Here is an 18,234-nt window from a genome sequence, read left to right as displayed (position 1 = left end):
AAGAAATCATAGAAACAATTAATAATTTCATCAAGGAAAATGACAATGGTGAAACATCCTTTCAAACCTTTTGGGATGCAGCCAAAGCGGTAATCAGAGGCAAATTCATATCCCTGAAAGCTTATATTAACAAACAAGGGAGAGCAGAGATCAATCAATTGGAAATGCAATTGAAAAAACTCGAAAGCGATCAAATTAAAAACCCCCAGCAGAAAACCAAATTAGAAATCCTAAAAATTAAGGGAGAAATTAATAAAATCGAAAGTGATAGAACTATTGATTTAATAAATAAGACAAGAAGCTGGTACTTTGAAAAAAAAACAAAATAGACAAAGTACTGGTCAATCTAATTAAAAAAAGGAAGGAAGAAAAGCAAATTCACAGCATTAAAGATGAAAAGGGGGACAGCACCTCCAATGAGGAGGAAATTAAGGCAATCATTAGAAATTACTTTGCCCAATTATATGGCAATAAATACACCAATTTAGGAGAAATGGATGAATATATACAAAAATACAAACTGCCTAGATTAACAGAAGAGGAAATAGAATTCTTAAATAATCCCATATCAGAAATTGAAATCCATCAAGCCATCAAAGAACTTCCTAAGAAAAAATCCCCAGGGCCTGATGGATTCACCTGTGAATTCTATCAAATATTCAGAGAACAGTTAATCCCAATACTATACAAACTATTTGACATAATAAGCAAAGAGGGAGTTCTACCAAACTCCTTTTACGACACAAACATGGTACTGATTCCAAAACCAGGCAGGTCAAAAACAGAGAAAGAAAACTATAGGCCAATCTCCCTAATGAATATAGATGCAAAAATCTTAAATAGGATACTAGCAAAAAGACTCCAGCAAGTGATCAGAAGGATCATTCACCATGATCAAATAGGATTTATACCAGGGATGCAGGGCTGGTTCAACATTAGGAAAACCATCCACATAATTGACCACATCAACAAGCAAACTAGCAAGAACCACATGATTATCTCAATAGATGCAGAAAAAGCTTTTGATAAAATACAACACCCATTCCTATTAAAAACACTAGAAAGCATAGGAATAGAAGGGTCATTCCTAAAAATAATAAACAGTATATATCTAAAACCAACAGCTAATATCATCTGCAATGGGGATAAACTAGATGCATTCCCAATAAGATCAGGAGTGAAACAAGGATGCCTATTATCACCTCTACTATTTGACATTGTACTAGAAACACTAGCAGTAGCAATTAGAGAAGATAAAGGAATTGAAGGCATCAAAATAGGCAAGGAGGAGACCAAGTTATCACTCTTTGCGGATGACATGATGGTCTACTTAAAGAATCCTAGAGATTCAACCAAAAAGCTAATTGAAATAATCAACAACTTTAGCAAAGTTGCAGGATACAAAATAAACCCACATAAATCATCAGCTTTTCTATATATCTCCAACACAGCTCATCAGCAAGAACTAGAAAGAGAAATCCCATTCAAAATCAACTTAGACAAAATAAAATACCTAGGAATCTACCTCCCAAGACAAACACAGGAACTATATGAACACAACTACAAAACACTCGCCACACAACTAAAACTAGACTTGAACAAATGGAAAAACATTAACTGCTCATGGATAGGACGAGCCAATATAATAAAAATGACCATCCTACCCAAACTTATTTATCTATTTAGTGCCATACCCATTGAACTACCAAAATACTTCTTCACTGATTTAGAAAAAACCATAACAAAGTTCATTTGGAAGAACAAAAGATCAAGGATATACAGGGAAATAATGAAAAAAAACACATATGATGGGGGCCTTGCAGTCCCTGACCTAAAACTATATTACAAAGCAGCAGTCATCAAAACAATTTGGTACTGGCTAAGAAACAGAAAGGAAGATCAGTGGAATAGACTGGGGGAAAGCGACCTCAGCAAGACAGTATACGATAAACCCAAAGATCCCAGCTTTTGGGACAAAAATCCACTATTCGATAAAAACTGCTGGGAAAATTGGAAGACAGTGTGGGAGAGACTAGGAATAGATCAACACCTCACACCCTACACCAAGATAAATTCAAAATGGGTGAGTGACTTAAACATAAAGAAGGAAACCATAAGTAAATTGGGTAAACACAGAATAGTATACATGTCAGACCTTTGGGAGGGGAAAGGCTTTAAAACCAAGCAAGATATAGAAAGAATCACAAAATGTAAAATAAATAATTTTGAACTACATCAAACTAAAAAGCTTTTGTACAAACAAAACCAATATAACTAAAATCAGAAGGGAAACAACAAATTGGGAAAAAATCTTCATAGAAACCTCTGACAAAGGTTTAATTACTCATATTTATAATGAGCTAAATCAATTGTACAAAAAAAATCAAGCCATTCTCCAATTGATAAATGGGCAAGGGAAATGGATAGGCAGTTCTCAGATAAAGAAATCAAAACTATCAACAAGCACATGAAGAAGTGCTCTACATCTCTTATAATCAGAGAGATGCAAATCAAAACAACTCTGAGGTATCACCTCACACCTAGCAGATTGGCTAACATAACAGCAAAGGAAAGTAGTGAATGCTGGAGGGGATGTGGCAATGTAGGGACATTAATGCATTGCTGGTGGAGTTGTGAATTGATCCAACCATTCTGGAGGGCAATTTGGAACTATGCCCAAAGGGCGACAAAAGAATATCTACCCTTTGACCCAGCCATAGCACTGCTGGGTCTGTACCCCAAAGAGATAATGGACACAAAGACTTGTACAAAAATATTCATAGCTGCGCTCTTTGTGGTGGCCCAAAACTGGAAAACGAGGGGATGCCCATCAATTGGGGAATGGCTGAACAAATTGTGGTATATGTTGGTGATGGAGTACTATTGTGCTAAAAGGAATAATAAAGTGGAGAAGTTCCATGGAGACTGGAACAACATCCAGGAAGTGATGCAGAGCGAGAGGAGCAGAACCAGGAGAACATTGTACACAGAGACTAATACACTGTGGTATAATCGAACGTAATGGACTTCTCCATTAGTGGCGGTGTAATGTCCCTGAACAACTTGCAGGGATCCAGGAGAAAAAAACACCATTCATAAGCAAAGGATAAACTATGGGAGTGGAAACACCGAGAAAAAGCAACTGCCTGAATACAGAGGTTGAGGGGACATGACAGAGGATAGACTCTAAATGAACACTCTAATGCAAATACTATCAACAAAGCAATGGGTTCAAATCAAGAAAACATCTAATGCCCACTGGACTTACGCGTCGGCTATGGGGGGTGGGGGGGAGGAAAAGAAAATGATCTATGTCTTTAACGAATAATGCTTGTAAATGATCAAATAAAATATATTTAAAAAAATTAAAAAAAAGAAGTCAGTCTATTATTTCACTCACATCTTATGACCACAGAAGCCATCAAAGGAAAACAGTGGAAAGAATGGCATTGTCCAACATTCTTTTTCATTTTAATTTCTCTTTCAATTAGAGGTGGAAAAAATTATATCATTTGTTTTCTGACATTTTGTGGTCCAAATTCTCTCCCTGAGTTGGTAAATAATCTAACATAGGTTATACCAGTGCTGTCATACAATACATTTCTATATTCCTCAGAACATGAAAGAATATATAAGAAAAATTTCATGAAGGAGTTAATATTTATCAATTTAGCTACTTATAATCTTCAGAGGAGTCCCTAAGGTAGATTTGAAAATAATTAGATTTTCTTGCCTTAGTTCTTTAGTTATCATGTTGCCCCAGACATTCCAAGGTTCATGGTGCTAGAACCATAACCACACATGAGTATCTTTTTTATCCCTATGCCATATTAGATCTCTCCACTGTAAAGGTTAAAATTATGGTTGAGACCGAATGTAATAATTATATTTGGTCACCAATGATTTTATTTATAAAATCCTAATGAAGCACCAAAACTCAGCTGGAAATTTTATGGTGATTTAATTGATATAGTGGAGGAGATTAAGAAGAAGGAAGAAGGAAGGGGCTAGTACCAGGCGGGAAGATTTGGAGATCTAGAAAGTAAGGTTTTGAGTGTGAAGGAGGAAACAACCAGCCTGACCACCAAAGGAGCTCAGCTAAGATGCCTGAACCTGAATCGGCTCAAGGGCAAGACTCACCACCAACACTCCAAGATGCCGAAAAGCTTAGCACACTCTCAGCCAGAGTTGCCTCTTCAGGGAAAAGAGCAAGAGAGAGGAAGTGATGTGCCTTATATGGATGGTTTTACATCACTTTCCTGTGTTTCATCTGTACCAATGATCACTTAGATTGAATTAGGACAGCCCAGGGGTCTGTCCGTTTTTCTGCACATGTCTGTTGAAGGCCATTTCCTCAGATAATTAAATCTTGAGTTTGATGCAGACCTTCCTAATCTTGTTAAACTAAGAAGTGTGGAGAAATGTAGAGTTTCTAAGACCTGATTCTGTTATTCCAAGTATCTCCATTGTTACTGATCAGGAAAAAGCTAAATCAGATCTTCTAAAGTACAGTTTGATTAGGGTGGAATAGTTTTAAAATTCACACCACCCTGTCACTTTCTTCTCTGGCACTCTCTGGGCCCCACATCTCTCAGAGTGTTATTTGTATATCCTCTTCCTTACAAAGCCTCCTGATCCAATTAGAATCTCCACTTGGTGATATTACTACATTGTGGGCTCAAGCATTGTCCTAAGTGGAACATTATGTGAGAAATGTTGCTACAATTATACCTTTTGCTTCAGTAAATATTTGTTCCTGTAGTAGGTAATGACAATAAAGAGATTTAGTTCCTTTTGGGAACTCTATTCTCCCAAATTGGAAATGGATCTTCTAGGGACTTTTCCATGGCTTTTAATAACCAATTTTGTTTCCAAAACCCCCTCCACCATCCAATTGCATCCCACTCACAATCAAACCAGCTTTAGATGTTTTTTTTTTCTTTAAAAAACCATGGCTATTAACTAACTCATGAGAACATGGCTATTTTGGGCTTTCTTTGCAGATTTTAGTAATAGTTCTTTGCCTCTTCAATAAAATCTTGGATCTTCTTTTGCCTTGTAGCAAAGTTAAAAAAAAAAAAGTTTTGGGTCTTCTTTTGCCTTGTAGCAAAGTTAAAAAAAAAGAGAGAGAGAGAAAGATGCTAAGTAGCAGTGGTGATGCTGCTAGTAGTCTCTTTAAAAATGTAATTATTGTGCTTTTTCCCATTCAGTGGTTTCTTCTTTTAAACTGAACTTGTTCCTAATTTTCCCCTTCTATCAAATCTCTAATTCCTAAGTGTTTTACTAGTTAATTTGTAGCAAATGGTCCCCTAGCAGCCATTTCAAATAGGAAAAGATCAGATTTCCCTGCTCTCTGACTTTAAAGGGGCTGCATCCTTTTCCCCAGATTGTTATGAGGAAAATTGTATTATTATTATATCTCATACTGTGATATAATTATATATTTGTTGTTAGTGGAGTCACTTATGGAGGCTGTTTACAACTAGAAAATAATAGAATTATTTACTTACATTTTTTACCTTTGAGAACTTGAAAGAGATAATTTGCTCAATAGAGAAGGGTATTTCAATATACTTATAACAACAGAGGAAGAAAAAAATTCTTATTAAGCTCCTATTCTGTGCAAGGAAGTGCTAAATGACTCGCCCAGTGATACACAATCATTATATCTCCAAGGATGGATTTAAACTCAGGTGTTTTGATTCCAGGCCCATCACTTTATTTACTCTACTTCCAATACTATCCACTGCTTCACCTAATGCAGAGAAAAGAAAGAGAAAGAAGAAAAACAAGGATCTATTAACTACTTACTATGTGCCTGTCACTGTGCTATACGCTCAGGATATAAATATTTTTTAAAAAGTAAGATAGTTTCTGCTCCATCAGGAGTTTACATTGTAATCAGGGGAGAGAGAATGCACAAAAGGAAACTGAAAGGAAGATTTGATGAGCAGGGGGAAATGAAGGTACCAGACTTGGTTTTGAATTTCAGAAAGTCAGAACAGGTCTTTGTGGGGAATGAATGGGGAAATGCCTGGAGATGAAAAGAGAAAGGGGAGAGGATGAGAAAAAGAAGGTCTTAAGAAAAGGAGAAAAAGGTAAGAAAGAGTATGAAAAGGGAGAGAAAAAAAAAACAGTATAAGAAAAAGAGAAGTGGAAGAAAAAGGAGAGTAGGAAAGGATAGTTCAAATTTGTTGACTGATCAACTTTGAGCTTAATGGACTTGAGCTGAAAACATTAGAGAATTTCCATTGACCCTTAGATCTCTCAAAAAGAGATTTAGTCAAGTTCTAGAAACCTGATTCACTGATAAGAATAGGTTTTGAGATAAGGATTCTCATAGCTCATAATCAATACAACATGAAGTATTGCTTCCAGAGCTAGAAATATCTTAATTCTAAGCATTTGCCTATTCAGAACATGGGACTTGTGGTTCTAGTTTCACTTTATGCCTCAGGGAAGCTCAAGGCTCTGAAGAGGATTAGATATTTTAGAAAAAGCAGTAGGATCCTACTCAGGGAAATATAAATTCATTGGGAAACTTACTTGGGAAGCTATAATTATAGAAGATTTGGCTATAGCACAAACCAGAGATGGGACAAAATAACAGCCAGGATATGGGAGGTGAGTATTGTCATATGTTACATATACATAATACACACGTATGAAAAACTTGTATATTTGTTTAATTCAGATACATTCTAAGATGTACAACTATGGTAGTACAACTATAATGACATCATATTTTTACCCCTAAATAATATTGGAAAAAATTTCAGATTTTCATTCCTATCTCCTGTCAACCAATGTCACTTGAGAATAACAATGTCAATATAAGTAACAATAAAAACAATATTTATACATCATTCTTAAGTTTTGAAAAGTGACTTCCATGTCAAATTATTTATTCCAGTATGTCTATTTTACAGAGCATGTATAGGTTATATGTATTTGTATGTATGTGTGTGTGCAAGTATTATACTGATTTATTACAGAATGACTCATTTGGAAATGCATTATTTAGTCTTTGGACAAGGTCTGCGATTTTCAGCATTGCAATATCTCTCTTTATACCTGAACTACTACAAAAGCATGCTGGTGAGGCTCACTGCCTGAAGTTCCTCTCAATTCCATTCAACCTACATAGAAATTTTCCTAAAGCATAGGTCTAATTATTTAGCCTCCCCTCACTCCCCACCCCACAATTCAACACTCATTAAGCCCGATTGTTCTATTGTCTCCCTATCACCTTCAGAATTAAATAGAAAATCCTGTATTTGTTGTTCAAAGCTCATCTTAACTTTGCCTCAACCCTTGGGTCCCTTTCTAATCCTGTAATTCTTTATTCCCTGTCACACATTCTTCATACATAACACTGGCCTCCTGGCTGTTCCTAAAATACCAGGATCTCTAAGCTCTGAACATTTTTTCTCTAGCTCTTCTCCATACCTGGAATGCCCTCCCTTCTCATATCTACCTGTTGGCTTCCTTCAAGTCCCAGCTAAAATCTAATATTCTATAAAAAGCTTTGCCCAATTCATTTTAGTTCTACTTCCTTTCCTCTTTTGTTTCCTATTCATTGTATTTCTATCTTGTTTATTTGCTTGCTGTCTCTCCCATTAGATTTTGAACTCTTTATGAGCACAGGCTGTCATCTTACTTATTTTCTATACTTCATTTTCTATCCCAGTGCTTAGCACAGAGTCTGACATAGAACAGGAGCTTAATAAATGCTTATTCACTGACAGTTGTCAAAAGATGGACAATAGAACTGAATTAATTTTCCTTTACATTTCAATAAATAATCTAACATGTTCAAAGAAATAGCATAAATTTAAGTCAGCTCACATGGGGTCTGGCTAATTCAGTGATAAGTTTAATAACATTGGAAAATATGAATAGAGTGATAACTGAAAAAAAGGGCTCATTTCTCTTCAGCTTGCATATATTATACCTTCATTAAGTCATGTAACTTAAAACAAATAAGTGCTCCATTGTGCTGAACAATTCTTCCTTTTGTTTCTTTTCCTCCACTATAATGCAAACTTCTTAAGGTCAAAGACTGTCTTTCTTTTGTTTATATTTGCATTCTCAGAGCTTAGATTAGTGCCTGTAATATAGTAAATATTTAGCATATACTTCATCACTTGACAACTGTAAGAACTCTGTTGTTTCCCAGTAGAGATGCAATTTGTAAGGTAGATGAGAAAGACTTTCAGTGTAGCCCCTCACTTTCAGAGTACCTATTCAACTTCTAGACTCTCCCCAGAATAACCTTGAATACTTTTTTTAAGGATATTATTACTCAGAGTCATTTCTTAAAACGTGCTCACTATCTTTTCATTATCCACTTCTAATGTGTCAAGGAAGGGAGCAGTTACTCCTTTCTCATAATTACATTGCTCCAGCAAAAAAAAAAAAAAAGCAGTTCTGTTTTCAGGGAAGCCTACAAGGCTCAGAGATGGGATACCTATAAATTTTTCCTTCTAAAACTCATTTAAAAACTGAACTACTCTTGCTCTGGGGAAAGTGGGCTCCCTCTATTATGCAGAAAAGTGATATGTACCTTCTTTGAGCCCAGTGAATTTGTTCCATATGTAATTGGTAAGAGTATATTGTACATCCAACTTCTCCCATTAAATAGGCACTGAAGTGGAAAGACATTTATCTCATATCCTGGTATAATTGTAAACTGAAACTAAAGTGCAAAGATAGTGAGGGTTTTTCCCTATAGCTGACTTTAAGGGGTTATCAGAAATAGCTTATCTAACTTTTAGAAGATCTCATTTCTCAAGAACATTCTACCCTTTTATTTTCCAAGATCTCTACTGGAGAAAATGTTTTCATAAAAGAGAATCAAAGAATTCATCCTACTGAGATGATGGATAATTTTAAAACATGGCTATTATCAAATTATTGGCAAGCACTTAATAAGGGCTTACTATTTCACAATGCACAACCAAAAATAAACCATTATCTGCCTTCCAGAACCTTATGGTCTTTAAAGGAGAATTAGCATGTATACATAAGGGGAAGCATAAAAACTATAAAAAAGTAAACACCAGGTAATTCTTTCATATACAATGGAACACCAGGAGTTAGGGGAAAAGGCAAAAATCAGAAAAAGAGAAGAAATCTAGGGATTCTGAAAAGGAAACTTGAGAGGATAGAATATCCCAGGAATAGAGAAAACAAAGGTGCGAGATAGAATTTTATATATGAACAATAACAAGAAAGGTAGCAGGTTGGATGATTGGCAAAATACATGAAAAACAATGTGTACTAATTGGAGCCATTATAAAGATCTTCAAGTGACAAAATGAGAAGTCTATATTTTATCTTAGACAGGATTCTTAGCCATTGACTTAATTGAGTTGTGGAGTGACCTAGTCAGACTTGTACTTTAGAATTATCTTTCTTAGTAGAAGATAAATTAGAGAGGGAGGAAGAGACTTGAGAAAGAGTAGTCTTTGAAATGGCCCAAACATGAGATTAGGATGGCATATATGATGTGAATGGAGAGGAAGAGATGGATGAAAATTATATCATTAAGGCAGAAATTACAAGATTTGACAGCTAATCAGATATTTAGGGTGAGAAAGAGTGAGTAGTCAAGAATAATGTCAAGTTTTCACAACTAGTTACTAAAAATGTAGTGGTAACATCCTCAAAAGAAAAGTTAGGAATAAAAATGACTGTGGAGGGAAATATAACTCCATTATATGCAAATTTTATTGTAATTTTCAAAGTGCTGTCACAATAATTATTTGGTATCCTCAATTTGAAGGATTAACAGGCCAAAAGAGGCAAGCTATCCCCAGTAAGTGAGGCTTTCAGACATTCAGATCTTTTCTGCAGTCCCAGAATAATTAGCAAGAGAGTTATGGTAAGAATACTTACATTTCATGATATGTCTTCCAAATTATTCAACCAATGAGTGAAGTAAACCTATGGCAGAATTATTCTTGTGTTAATACAGTTTACAATTCCAAACTAAGCTAGCATTGTAGCACAATTCTACTCCATCTTATGGAATCATAGAATAGACCTGTTATTTCCTTGATGTAAGAAATTTGTGATTGAAAGAACTCCTTTTATCAAACACAGATCTGTACCTTCTCTGATATTTAGCCTCAGATTGTTGCCCAAAATGCTGAAAGGTAAAGTGATTTACCCAGGTTTAACTCCTCAATAAGTTTCAGAGACAGGACTTGAATTCAGATGTTCTTTTCTTCAATGACAGCTCTATAGCCTTCACTTCAATATACAGTACTATCTCATTCAGAATAGGGAGGAAGGAAATTCAGTAGATGATTATAAAGTCACTTAAACATGCTAAATGTGAAATAACTGTACTCTGATTGTGCCAAATAATTATATAATTCACTCTTTCATCTTACTCTCATCCCAAAAGATTCTGTATTTGGCTTTATTTCTGTGTACTAGGATTTTTAAAAAATTAAAACTAAAATGATTTATCCCTCACTGGGAATAAGAAATTATTATTTTAGTCCCTTCCCTCTCCACCCCAGCATTGTCATTTAACTGCCTTGTAATAGAGAGCTTTGGGTTTTGCTTTGTTTTTCTGGCATATTTAGTGCCATTCTATTAGATGTCTTTGAAGTCATGCTCATTTCTTTGTTAAGCTCTTTCCCCCCCCCTTTATCTATCAAAGATAAGAGTCTCCTAGGGGATGACATCTTATTTAGAGCTGGTGAAATATTTGCAGAAGCAGCTACTTTGAGTTAACAAGCACATGCACAGGATACACCTGAATGAATACACACAACCTGTGAGGTGATTAGATGGTAGAAGGAAGCAACTTAACCGAAAAAGCAATCTGTAGTGCCAAGAAGACTAGCATTAAAATATCTTTGAGAATATTTGATTTGAAAAAAAAAATTACATTATCTTTGTTTTCTTTTTTGTTTTTCAGTTCAATATCTAAATGGAAAAAATGTAAAGACCTAGGATCCCATATCAATAGGCTATTTTTATTTTTTTCCTAAATGAATGGGGTCAATCCACAAGAATGAAACTGATCTTTTGGTATCAATTTGATCAGTTTTGAAAAACCTTCCTTCTAATGGTAATGTAATTGTTGTGTTATCTTTCATTTTTTATAAGTTAGTATAAAAAAAGTACAACCCCATGACATTAGAAGAATAGTAGGAGATACTTTAATATATAAATAGTTATACCTGGGTTTTGATGTTCATATGAAGACAACTCAATTGGTACTTACTTGTCCCCATCTGAATTGGAAAATGCTACAAATGATGCATTTTATATTGAAATGCCATGGGTGGGTAACCCCACTGGAAGTATAAAAATCCATGCAGAACTACAAAAGAGCTAGTGGACTAATACCTTGTAAGTTATAAGAGAACTATTCTAGCCTAATGACACTTGATAAATATTCATTGGCAAAGGCAAAACTATTTTCCAGGGAGCCATACTGTATCAAAATGCAATACTATATTTTGAAAGCACCTTTAAACTGTAAAGTGCTATACAAATAAAAAGTATTGTTTCTATTATTCATTTTAAACTTTTACCTTCTATCTTAGAATCAGTACTGCGTATCAGTTCCAAAGCAGAAGAACAGTAAGGGCTAGGCAAATGGGGTTAAATGACTTGGTCAGGGCCACAGTTAGAGAGTGTCTGAGGCCAAATTTGAACTCAGGTCCTCGTTTCTAGACCTGGTTTTCTTTCCACTGAACCACCTACCTGTCCCTGTTATTGCTATTATTACCACCAACCACCATCACTAAAATTGTACAAAGTTGTTTGCCATAACTGTGAAAGATGGCCATAAGAAGAAGGCTTCAGAAATATAAAGTTGAAAGGCATTTCAAAGACTGTCATTTCAATCACACTTAAATAAGAACTTGCTTAACAGTATCCCTAAAAACTGACCATCCAGCCTTAGGTGAAAGAACAATTATGAAGAAGGACCTACTACTTTGATGTGAAAAACCATTCCATATTCAAACAACCCTAATCCTTGGAAACTATAAGCTGAAACACATAATAATTTTTTGAATACCAGGGGCATCCGTCTAACTTATACCCACTTCTCATCCTTCTGTGAGCCCTGGGGACAAATAGAACATGTTAAATCCCTCTGCCCAATAATAACAAATAATAATAAAAATAATAACTACTAGCTGTAGAAACTAGAATTTACATAATATTTTAAGATGTTTTAAAGTGTTTTACACAAATTATTTCATTTTTAAAAAGCTGTCTTGTCACATCCATACACCCATTTCTTCTCTTCTATGAGTAAAATATAAAAATCTAATAATTTCTTAGCTCCATTTCTTACCATAGTTTGCCTTCCCAAACTCTAAACTATCTAGCTTCCAAGTGAGGTTTAGTTCATATGATACCTAACAGAATTTTTCTCTGTACCTATTTTTGGGGGGACACTTTTCTCCTCAAATTAATTTTGCTTATACATGTATACTTGCTAAAATTCCTACTAGTACATAAGTTCCTTGAAGGCAAATACTTTTTAAAAATTTGCCTTTATTTCTTAAGCACCTGTAAGATGGCCTTATCCTTTGTATCCCCCACTCAGGATTTTTAAAGTTTATTATTTTTTCTTGCAAAGTTGAAGACTCATCTGCATAAAAATACCTTCAGCCAAACAGTTTATTCAAAAACTTAAGATAGCATTTCTCTGCATTTGACATGAGCCAGCTAACCAATGTCAGTAAATTATTCCAATGAACAGAAAATCAAATATTTTGAACAAAACAGTAATGATGGATGGAGTTGAGTGGCCATTATGATATTACTGATTTAAGGCCTTTTATAGTCAATAATTTTAACTCTGAAGTCCTGGACATGGTCACAGAATTCACTTTTACCATACTTGATACAGTGAATTCAGAACTATGCAGACACTAATTTAAAATCAACAGGAAAATGTGGAAAAGGTGCAAAGAGTAAATGCATTTTTATCCAGGCATTTCTAAACAGTTAAAAGTTTCCCACACACACACACTGATGTTGATGGGAACATTAAAGTTGGCCAACCTTCCATAAATCGCTAATTTATGACAAAAATTCGATGCCCTGTTCTTGTGCTAATTTATTTGGAGCCAATGTTTAATTCTAAAATATTTTATATACCTCTCCTATGAGTCCTCCGGCATCAGTTCATCCAGTTCTGAAGGGCTGCTCAGAGCCATTTTGATTAACCCATCAACTTCCTAACAAGATTTTTTGAAAAGTTCTGGAACTTCTGCAAGAGCAACAGTCATTTCAGTTACTTCCTGTTGGTAGACAATAGCACTGGACAATAGAGTTCACACTTTCCAAAGTTCCAAATGTATCTAGTTTGTTCGATTTTGTTCCAAACTTCTGGAAGCTTAGAGTAAACTACATCTCCCAATGCTTCCTGTGCATGACGATTCCCACTGTTCCAGCACCATTTTCAGTTGATATCCATTCATGTTTGTCCAGGAATTTTCAATGGGCAGGTCACAGGGCCCTGGTGAAGAGGTCTCAGGTGGCTGAAGTAACCAGGAAGGTGGGGGATGGGAGAAAAGTAGAGGGGTGGGGTGGGTTGAGGAGTGGTAGAGGTACCTGCGTTGTATCTCGGGATAAAAGGCAATCCAAAGAAAAAGTATTTTTTTTAAACCCTTACCTTTTGTCTTAGAATTAATATCAGATCCAAGGCAGAAGAGCTGTAAAGGCTAGGCAACTGTGGTTAAGTGACTTCCTCAGAGGAAGTGGGGAGGTGGGGAGGGACATCTCAATCCAAGTCACTCCAAACAGGCACCAAGAAGGCAGCCCTCTGCACAATCCTGACTTCTTCCAGCGCCATCTTCTGGTGGGGAGGTGCATGCTTAGTAAGAACTTAAATGAATTCTGGTTGAATTATACTGAATTTGGAAAGGAATATTGTTCAGTAGAAGGAGATCTATGTTTATGGTCAGAACTCGGAGGATCAAACCTGTGCTCTGCCATTTGTTTAACCTTAGGGAAGTTATTTAACCTCTTTGTGCCTCAGTTTGCTCATCTGTAAAATTAAGCTGTAAGACTAAATGACCCTTGATGTCCCTTCAAGTTCTAAATCAGTTATTAATGATCAAGTGATAATAAAAGTTTTATGAGCTACAGCTTAGTTATCTAGATTCCCCCCTAACTGGATGCACCTTAGCTTGCTAATATGTTTTCAGATTTTAAGGAGTATTAAAAGCTTAAAGAGAAAAAGAAAAAAAAAAACTTTTCTAGCTACACATACACACATATATACATACATACATAAATACATATACATAAATATGTGTATATATATATACACATATATATAATCTTTGGACATAGATTTCTGTCTTTCTCTATCTCTGCATCTGACTCTGGCTCTTTTTTTGTCTTTGCCTGTGGCTCTCAATTCACTAATAACAGCAAATATTTATATAGCATTTACTACATGATAGGAACTGTGCTAAGAATTTTACATTTATTATTTCATTTGATTCTCCCAACAACCATAGGATGTAGAATGTTATTATTATCCTTATTTTACAAATAATGAACAGTAACTTAAGTAAAGAATTAAAATAAAGAGAGGTTAAATCGCCTAAGTCACACAGCTAGTAAATGTCTGATACTGGATTTGAGCATTGATCTTTCTGACTCAATGAAGAAAACAGCTTCCTAAAAAAGGAAATACAAAACCTCAAAGAAGAAGATAACTTACAAAGGAAGTACAAAGCCTCAAGGAAGAAAATGGCTACCTATAAATTTAAATTGGGCTTGGTGCTAATGATTCCATAATATATCAGGAAAACATAAAACAAATTTGAAAAAATAGAAGAAAATTTGAAGGACAACAAGAGAGAGAAATAGAAATTAAAAGAATCCATCAATCATCTCCTCAAAGTGATTCTATATCTAAAAATCCCAGGACTATTGTAGCCAAATTCCAGAACTTTCATGCTAAGCCAAAAATACTGCAAAAATCCAGAAAAACAAACAAAAGAATTACCAGACAGTCATAGTCAGACTTGCATAGGAATTAGCAGCTTCTATATTAAGGGACTGAAAAGTCCACAATGCAAAAGATCTAGGATCATAATCAAGAATAACCTACCAGAGAACCTGAGCATACCAGACCAGGGTAAAAAAAAATGAATATCTAATGAAACAGGACTTCCAGGTTTTCCTGAAGAAAAGGCCAGAGCAGAAAAGAATATTTGATGATGAAATCTGATGCTCAAGAGAAGCATGAAGGTAAACAGAAAAGAAAAAAAATACTTAATGGACACAACAAGGTTAAAATAATCCCCTTCCTAGATGGGAAAATGATATTAGTATATTTTAAATTATTACATAATGCTTGCAATGAGTTATATTTTTGTTCTAGTCTGCACCAACTGACTAGCCCCTACTTCTTTCCTTTTCTTTACCATTTCCCATTTACCTTGAGTATACCTTTTTCTCTTTCCTTTCCTACCTTTTTTCTTCCTTTCTTCCATTTTGTTTTGTTTTGTTTTTCTTTCTTTTCCTTATTGGTTTAACTTTCATTTCCTTAACCAAACAAAATGTGTTTCACAAACTTACCCATAAATGCTATTCTCTCCACTTGTTTATTCATTTAGATTGTCTTTTCCTCCCATCAAAGTGAAATCCTTTTTCGGATCTTATATTATTTTTGTGGGAAGATAATTTGATATACTTTCCTCTTCTAATGTTCTCCATTGTATTAAGGAAGAGAAAAGACTGCATTGTGATTGACAGAGACATGTGATATAGAATCACATGGTACCCTGGGTAAAGATTCCAAGCAAGGAGGTTGGAGGAGGTTTTGTTCCAATGGCCAACAGTCATTTTTTCTGAAGCAGAAGTAGGAGCAGGAAGTTTTACTGGGAGCTGCAATTTCAATCATACAAAAATACAACTGGTCCTGGAAGACATCAGCTGTGGAGAGACTACTTCAGCCAGACTGTAGGTCAGATGGACTGGAGAATATAAGGAAGATTCATCTACTTGGTTGGGAACTTTTGTTATCTTTCCTCTTGTACCTTGCCCCATCTTGGACTCAACTTTGTGAGATACTATTTATGTGGGACTTAATTTATTTAGCTTAGGAAATTAGCCAATAGGATGGTTATTAGGGGACTGGTTTGGGGGATAATATTTAGAAATGTCCCTTCTTGTTACCTGCATTCCTATCCCATTTCTCATTAATAAACTCAAAATATTTATATATTTACCTCTTGTTTCTTCCCCTTAAACATCCCATAATAACACCATACAAGGATCTTTTTCTCAATATCTCTCCAAATCACTCCTCTAGTGTCCATTTCTCTTTCCTTCCTCTTCCCTTTCCCATCTTGACCCTAAGTTTAGCCAAAATTTTAAGTTTTATATTCACTTTGTGTGCTGGAGAGAGAGAGAGAGAATAATTGGTTTGGATTAGATAGAACATTGACTAAGTTCCTCCAGTGTATGCTTATGTTTATGTTAGGGGATGGGTATAAAAATAATATCTTTCCTCAAAATGCTTAATTCTAACAGAGGAAGATCACACATAAGGGAAATCTTGAAAGCCAAGTTGCAATGACTGGAGCTGCCTGGGAAGGGCAGAAGAGAACTATGTGCCAGAATTGTGTATTTTACCAATGATATCTCAATGACTCTGGGCTTTGATATTTCAAATTTGCTTTATTTTGCTCAATATTCATTCTCTACTATCCTTCCCACATCTCCAGGCATCACAACTTGGTTTTCTAAACTATTTTGGAGTAGAGAACCTAGGCATAAAAGTCTACACATCTCATTATAAAGAATAAGCAGATGGCTGGTGGAGGGAAGCAAAAATATCATTCAAACTATATGTGCTCTAAGTCAATGATTAAAACCTTGATGTTCTTGATTTATACTCCAAATTTTAAAGCATTCCACGTAGATCTAAAATAAACAAGTTAAACAGTTACTCAGAACATTTTTTCAATACCTCATATTTAGGATATCTTGCATTTCTGAGTGGGTCAAAATAAACCTAAACTAGAGAGTTATAAAAATTACCTATTATACACATAGAGAGAAGGGACAGCTTGAACAATGAAACCGTATCAATAATATATTACAAGAAACTAAAAAGAACTTTAGCAAGTTGGATACATACTCTAGAAGATTTCTAGAATGAAAAAAGACTCATAAAAATCAAGATCAAATAAAAGGTCTGTGATCCTTATTACTTAATAAAGCTATATTTTGTGAGCCAGTTTCAATAGCCATGGATATTTCAACAGATTAATAGATTTTCCATTAGCTCTTAAAGAATATTTAGACCTATCAGTGATGACAAGTGATGATCAGGAAAATTTGTATGAGAAATAGGAGTTCAGATCTTTTTGTCTTTAATTTAGCAACTTATTAGACTGGACTTTAATAATAGCATTTGTAATAGTAACAATAATAGCAATTATAGTAGTACAAACAAAAGTTCATTTCCTGATATATGGTGTTATGACTTTGAAGTTCCCTTACATTGGATTATATTTGAAGTGCATATGAAATATGTTTACTGATAATATGGACATTTTTGTGAATAAATGAATTGACGAATTAAAGAATGAGCAAATAATTTATTAGGGAATTACTATGTGTCAACCATACTATACTTTTGATGGGGTGGGGTGTAACCACGAAAATGTGGGTTTCAAGACTGTAAATTGCCAAAACTGTAAAGATAATTTTTAGTGTCTTGATTTCAATCAAAAATAAGTGGTCGCCATGGGAAAAATTCCCAAATATGAAAATACCCAATTCAGCTGGGGTTTATGGAAATTTTAATTAATACAAATGAAGGAATTTAAGGGAAAGGAGAGAGAGAAAGAGAAAGAGAAAATAGTAGGAAGGGCCTGAGCCTTAGGAGAGACTAGTCAGTCTTTTATCACTCACCACAAGATCGATCTAAAGCAAAACTCCAGTCCCTCACTGAAATCCTCAACTCCTGAACTCAATTCAGAGAGCCAGCTCCTCCAAACTAACTGCAAACTCCAACTAAGTTCAGAACCCCCACTCTGAACTCCTGACCTCCTTTTAAAGAGAATTTTCTCTTATGTCACCTCCCCTAAATTTTCACATCTACCAATCACAGTAGATGCTTTTCCCCAGGACTGGTCACCTTTTTGTATTAGATCTAGAAATAGACCACCTAGCTTAAGGTTTTTGCTTCACTATAAGTATGAGTTGGGGACTTTTCAT

The 18,234-nt window shown here is 35.0% G+C and overlaps 1 long non-coding RNA gene across 2 annotated transcripts; it reads right to left on the bottom strand.

The window, feature by feature from the left end:
- Positions 1–3,677: 3,677 nt before the first annotated feature.
- On the bottom strand, positions 3,678–13,798 carry LOC107651281 (uncharacterized). Of its 2 annotated transcripts, none has more exons than XR_008916133.1 (3): positions 13,661–13,798; positions 9,901–9,948; positions 3,678–5,755 (listed from the first exon to the last, which is right to left on the bottom strand). It is a non-coding gene; the product is annotated as an uncharacterized LOC107651281 (long non-coding RNA). The 2 variants fall into 2 exon arrangements; XR_001627758.2 differs by lacking the exon at positions 13,661–13,798 and adding an exon at positions 13,144–13,233.
- Between the last annotated feature and the right edge of the window lie 4,436 nt (positions 13,799–18,234).

Source organism: Monodelphis domestica, chromosome 2 (genome assembly GCF_027887165.1).
Source record: "Monodelphis domestica isolate mMonDom1 chromosome 2, mMonDom1.pri, whole genome shotgun sequence".
NCBI classification, from domain to species: Eukaryota; Metazoa; Chordata; class Mammalia; order Didelphimorphia; family Didelphidae; genus Monodelphis; species Monodelphis domestica.
This window is presented reverse-complemented; position numbering and strand designations above follow the sequence as displayed.